This window comes from Asterias rubens, chromosome 12, assembly GCF_902459465.1.
Source record: "Asterias rubens chromosome 12, eAstRub1.3, whole genome shotgun sequence".
Lineage (NCBI taxonomy): Eukaryota > Metazoa > Echinodermata > Asteroidea > Forcipulatida > Asteriidae > Asterias > Asterias rubens.
The window spans coordinates 1,292,428-1,299,470 of record NC_047073.1 but is presented as its reverse complement, the minus strand read 5'-3'; the positions used below and the strand labels follow the sequence as shown (position 1 = coordinate 1,299,470).

Here is a 7,043-nt window from a genome sequence, read left to right as displayed (position 1 = left end):
GGACAATCACTGAGCAATTTATTTAGCATAATGTAACACTGGAAGCTATAGGGATTTATTTATAGGCCTACGATGAAAAACGGGTTTCATTTGGGCGAGGCAAATTGGGCTTCCAACGGGGTGGTGATTTTGTCAAATTGGTCTAAATGGGTTTGAATTGATTATCGCCATGAGTGTGTGGTTGATACCCTCGTATTTCCAGATACTCGATGTTTGTATCATTCTTAACAGAGTAATGAATAGAGCTTCGATAATGGATAGGTGGAAGTTGTTGTGCAGGGTTTGGAAAAGGAAAACCACATTGAGTAAACGTTTCAATTCAATAAGACATTTATTTCATTTTGACATCCTCAATGACAGTGAATACAATTTGTATAAGGACAATTTTAAACAGTAGTTTTGCAACAGAATCGAATAACACAATGACAGTAAGTAAGCTTATAACTAAGTAAGTTTACTTAAAGGCCGGGCACACTTGACTGTAAACAATAACACTTTATTTGTATGTCTACATGACGTGTAGCATAACTTTTGTACCTTTCCCATGAAAACTGGACAACTCCAAAACAACATCAAACGGACAAAGACAGGACAATACAATAAGGAGTGAGACTCGATACAATGTAATGATTGGCTTAACAATTTATATAATAAGTTAAAATTGATATAGTAAGTTAAAGCTAAATAAAATCTCTAACAGGTAAAAACTATCGATATTAGTTTTTCAGTTTTTTTAAGCAAATAAAAAATGTATGCTTATTTCAAGATTATTCCAGTAAAATGACACCACGTTGAAACGGGCTGTTTCTGAAGAGGGGTGTTCTGTTAGGTCTCACAAACATTACCTCCACATTATGTGTTAACACTTTGAGTTTTAGTAAGGGACCCACTTGCTTCTGGTACACGATTTGTAACATTATGACATTGTTGTTCTCGAGAGTTTGATAACAGCATTTCACATGTCGCCTTCAGGAATTCGGTTTTCAGTCTGGATGGAGGAAGACATTTCGGTGTGTCTGGCCAGGAGGAAATTTCCTTAGTCGTACCAGAATTCCAGGCCAGTATGACGAAACGTATAGACATGGCCCCAATTTGGAAAGATTGAGACGTTTCCTTGATCGGGGATATCCCCAAATAGGATGGAGCATCAGTTTGATCTCTGATGATATTGAAGTCACAAGTCATATGGTCCAGTCCCTTGTGACTGGACCATATGACTTGTGACTTCACTTGTGACTGGACCATATGTTTTGTGACTTGACTTGTGACTGGACCATATGACTTGTGACTTCACTTGTGACTTGACCATATGACTTGTGACTGGACCTTGTGACTGGACCATATGACTTGTGACTTCACTTGTGACTGGACCATAATGACTTGTGGCTGAACCATTTGACTTGTGGCTGGACCATATGGCTTGTGACTTGACTTGTGACTGGACCATATGACTTGTGACTGGACCATATGACTTGTGACTTCACTTGTGACTGGACCATATGACTTGTGAGTGGACCATGTGACTTGTGACTTGACTTGAAGTTGCAAAGATGACTTGCTGCCAACTCTGCCTATTTAGTAGCGCTGGTCATATCCCATAAGTGGGTCTTCCAGCAAACGGTTCAAGAGTCAATAGTTCTACCTGATTAATGATGGAAAACTTGAATGAGATTGATCAGCTGTCTACATAAGTAAACCTATTTAATTTGTTGTCCATAATACTTTAACAGCGTTACGGAACAGCATCAAGCTTGTAGATTATCCAAGAAGCTTAATGTCGTAAATAAGGAATGGCGTGGGAGGATTTAATTCAAATCCAGGGGGGCAGTCGTCCAGGGGATGTTTAAAGGCAGTGGACACACTATTGGTAATTACTCAAAGTAATTGTTAGCATAAAAACTTACTTGGTTACGAGCAAAATGGGGAGCTGTTGATGGTATAAAACATTATTTGAGAAACAGCTCCCTATGAAGTAAAGTAGTTTGGAGAAAGAAGTAATTTCTCGCTAAAATATTTGAACTGAATTCGAGACCTCAGCTGAGGTCTCGAATTCAAGGCATCTGGGAGCACACAACTTGTGCAACAAGGGTGTTTTTTTCTTCCATTATTCTCTTGCAACCTTGACGACCGATTGAGTTCAAATTTTCACCAGTTTGTTATTTTATGCATATGTTGAGATACACCAAGTGAGAAGACTGGTCTTGGACAATTACCAAAGGTGTCCAGTGCCTTTAAAGCTACTAAACAATCTGAGAAACTTTTTTATGCATAAACATTTCTTAAAGATTGAAATGTTGTTGAACCCCTTACTCACTCTAAAACCGTTACATATGAGGGAAATGTGTCTCAAAACGGTATACGTTACAAGTAAAAGCTGCTGTTGGTATAGCCCTATATAGGACTCTTCCTCTGTACAAGTCACTGTAGTACAGTACGGAAGTGTAAGGCCGCCAGGACTACTGTTGGTAGTAATTACCAATGTATACCCTCCCTTTAAACATAACACTATTCTTTTGATACTTTGATCAAACCACACTTTCTTAAACCTATACGTGTCTGTCTTGTGTACTTTTGTCTTTAGAAGAAGAAACAAGGAAGGAAATGCAAATTCTTCTTCCAATATTTTTTCTTTTCTCCTCCTGTTTATCTCTGGTTGCCTCTCCCAGCATCCATCCAAACCATTTCAAAACACTTGAGATGTATCTCGGCATGGTCTGACAACAAGCAGCGTATAGTCTTTACGAGGCTACAAGAATGTCCCGTTTCTGCTTCAGTGGAAATGATTGGATCCCTCTAATGCTGAACTGGCTTTATTCACCTCAGTAAGGCTTCTGTACCCGTCTTACAAAAGGGGGCTTTTATACCCCCAAAACGAGACCTATTCAAGGGAGGATACGGAAGAGTCACCTTCTGTGACTTCTTTCGAGGTCTCACCCTCTGCAGTCAGTGACATCTTCTTCACGGGAGTGGACACGTCTGGACACGGTCTGGATATCTCTCTCTAGTTGCGTCTATGTCTCGTGGAATCTATTAATATTTTATGGATAATGTCATGTTGTTTTATTGTTGACGTCAGTGGATTATATTGTTGGTCAGAAGTTTTACTTTCTGGGGAGTCCTGGCTGATTTGTCAATCACACTGTGAGAGAAGGGATCTTTCGGATAATATAAAGTGTCGGATGTCTAAACCCGGATTCTTATTAAATCACATCGCTGCGTCAGTAAAGGGAAGAAGTAATCTACTGTTTATATAGGTGAGTGTATAAGGTGTATTATGGGAGCAAACTTTGGGGCTAGCAATGACGAGCAATGTATAAACGATCTTGTTTGATTTGTTTCGCAGTATTTAATTTTATTACCAGTCGTGACGTTGCAAAGTGTCGAAGTCGGCTTTGATTTTGATGGATAGTGTCAGATAGTTGAGACTTCGAAACACAGTAGATGATAATGAAGTTCTTGAAGGGTTGGATCGCGTCGCTAGGGAATGAAAAATAGTAAACATCGCACTTCATTTTTTTGTTCAATTGAATGTGACCTCTAATTATACATTCTTTAGAAGCTATGTATTGTTATTGTGCAATAGTAACTTTATGTGACGTTTCCGAGCCCTCCGTAATGTGGCAACTAAGAAAACAAGTTGACTCTTTAGAAAACTGATTTGATTGAACCTTCAGAATCGAAATGTTTACTGTATGAAGACGCCTGGAGAACGTGGCTTTCTAAACGTACAGTTTAAAGATTGGTGCTTCTCCAAGCTTGTTTTAAACTTTGGTACGAAACCCAAGTGATCCAAGGAGCTGATTGCTTTACAACAACAAAAAATGACCGTGCAGTCTTGTTTTGTTTCGCTTATCCATTGGTCTACCTCCATGGTAAAACTGAATCTTTATACACCCCATTCCTCCCCACCCCGCCAGTTGCCACAAAGGGTGTTTTAACACACATTCAAGCTCCACAGTAGTTATGTGTTCAGGTCGAAGACAGTGATGTATACCATACACTTATACCACAATTGAAGACAATGTTCCATAATCAGAGCTCAAAATGTACAGTTGTTTCCGAACAGTTTGCTTCCCAATTACCCCCTGAAGAGTTGAGCGGCCGAAAACCAAGCTTGTTTATCCCTAAAACACCATGTTGTCCTCCTTTGCATTGTTTCCCGTCTTCCCTCTATCACCATCCCATTATAAGTTCCTTTCCACAAAGAGTAAATCCAGAGATTTGCTGGATTTGTCATACTTTTTATCAGCTCAGGTTAAGCGGGAGTACTATAGGATTCGTACTAAAGGCTTAGGATGTCTGTTTGTGAAGCACACCATTATCTCTCGTAACTTAATTCGGGAAAGACGATCTCTAGTTGCCTTTAGAGAGCAAACTATCCGTGGAAGAAGTTGATCCCTTTGTATACTAAACACAATCAAATACTCCAGTTTCGAAGATGGGATATACTCTGAAATGTAAGCGTCTCTCTTGTAAAAAGCCAGTTTGAATTTAATTTGTTGTTGGGGTGGGGGACCTATGGGTTAACACTAGTCGCTGCTAACTGTAAGTTGACAATAGCTAACTCGGGGTAACTGGCCTCTTGATTGAGCTATTCTATCGACATGATCAATGATGGGACTCCACTGCAGTATAAAACGATTACAATTTAAAGAAAAAAACACCTATGATAAATGATGATTAAAACGTCAGGAACAAATTTATAAATAGCATCTTGTTTGCAAAACATATCAAAGGACCACTTAAAGATTCTTGGTATCGTTCATCGGATATTTTCCTCTCACTTTATCACAATTTGCGTCATTATCGAAGTGTCTAATGTACTATCTGTGGTGGCAATAACAACTGTTTACCATCATTATATAAAAGGGTTGTGCTGTTTCAATCAAATTAAAATTCCCAAATGGTTGGTGGTACGAATTGTCCTTTCTCTATGGAATGACTGACTGGCGCAGAGAACACATCAGGGGGAACGATGTGTCTTAACTAGGGCCTATAGACCACGGAGCTTTTCCCGTTATCGATGACCAGGGCCCAATATCAATTTCCTCGTGACTATTTAGAGCCGCTTAAAGGCACTGGACACTATTGGCTAAAAAACTAACTTGGTAACGAGTAACAGGGAGCTGTTGTAACACACTGTGAATAATGTATAAAAAAACGGCTCCCCCTGAAGTAACGTAGTTTTTGAGAAAGAAGTGTAATTTCTCAAAATGATTTTAGGCATTGCATGGTGGTTGGTTTGCGGTGTGTGTATCTACTTACCAGTACAGGTAGAGTTTGTTCTTTAGAGAAATATCCGTCTATATTCTGTAAGTAATTTCTTAGTAAAATATTTAAATTTAATTCGAGACCTCAGCTGAGGTGTCGAATTCAAGCATCTGAAAGAACACAATTTGTGCGACAGGGGTGTTTTTTCTTCCATTGGTCGCTCGCAACTTCGGTGACCAATCGAGTTCAAATGTTCACAGTTTTTTTTCTCTTCATGTATAATGATGAGATACACCAAGTAGAAAGACTGGTCTTAGACAATAACATTACCAATAATGTCCAGTGTCTTTAAGTAATGTCATGCTCTGATGGCCATGCTCTGATGGCCAGTCATTCACATGGAAAGAAGTATGGATTTCACATTCTAGTGAATCCTGATCTTTAAAATCATTAAATGGTGGATGGGGGTCATAGTCATCAGACTGACAGCTCAAGCTGAAAGAGCCTGTCTCCTCACGGGGTAAAATTTCCCCTCATGTCAAAGGTCAATGTATTCACCCTCTTTTGATTGACATAAAGACAGGTGACTTTAGTCCCCTTTGATCGGAAGCTTAAATATCTTAGAGAAGATAATCTCTTAGAGAAGATAATCTCTTGTTCTGTTTCAATTGACGTCAGTGAAGTCTAAACCTTGCCACCTTGTTGTGAATCAATCTACTGTATACGGGCAATTTCTTTTTGTCCAAGCCAGACCAACGAAAGAAAACCTTTCAAATGACAACTTTAAACGAGAATTTGAAGTTTTGTTTATTCTGATGAGCACTGTTTTCCGTAAATTTATGAAGATTTGTACCGATACGCAGGGTTTCATTGGTATTCGCAGTAAACCCAGTATGTTGCCAAGCAGCAGCGACACACAGGACGTGCCTCCCATGTCATGCGTCAAGTGTCGAAACAACTTTCGACGATTTTAGTGTAGCGCCCTCTGTTGTTGCGTATGTCCGTATATGACGGCTGTTTGGTGAACTTTATAATTATTGTGGAAGTTTTTTCGTGTCCCAGTTCAAGTTTACCAACTCGACAACTGTGTCAGAAACTAGTCATGGTTTCTTGTTGTTATAAGTTTACCGCTGCTGTGGTCTTTTGAACTGCGACTGACTTTTCCCAATGTCGTCGTAAAAACGCAGAACCTTTTCTCAAATTGACATTTTTGACAATGTTGTTCACTAATCTCAAAGTATTTATAGAAAAGCTATGATGAGTGCCCATGATAGAAAACATATTGACTGTGTTCATTAATGTGCTTGGGGGCCATGAACGTTCAAGTTAAAAAAAAAATTGTGTTAAAAATTGCTACCTAGAAAGCCGACAAACCAAACGCACGTACCTACACAATAATAACCATCACATTTTTCTAAAGATGTTGTTCTATAGTAGTCCGCCACTTTTAAAATGGTTTTAAAATAACAACATTGGATCCACACACATCCTTGAAAATAACGCCGTCACAATTTCCCGGCTGGGTGATTCTGGAGGATGTCACAGTCCATTGATTATCGAACTTGGAGTCATGCGCTGTGATTGGCTGTTGCTAATAGGCTAAAAGTTTTATCAGCCACTGACTGCGCACGTCACATTACGGTGCTGGTGTACATGTAATTATCTTGCAGGTATGTACATGTACAGTACATGTACATCCCATGTAATGCACAGTAGTGCAGATATAGTGCGTACGGGACGTATGTAGTTAATTGTTGACCGGGTGTGTGTTCGATCGACCGTCCGGATCCGTCCGTCACTCGTTATCAGAACACCAACGTAGACGGACAGTA

The 7,043-nt window shown here is 39.4% G+C and overlaps 1 protein-coding gene across 1 annotated transcript in view; it reads left to right on the top strand.

Annotated features, from left to right (window-relative positions):
• The window catches only part of LOC117297673 (A disintegrin and metalloproteinase with thrombospondin motifs 6-like), a 47,158-nt gene that overhangs the window by 25,148 nt on the left and 14,967 nt on the right, over positions 1 to 7,043 (top strand). The gene's annotated exons all lie outside the window — the stretch shown is intronic.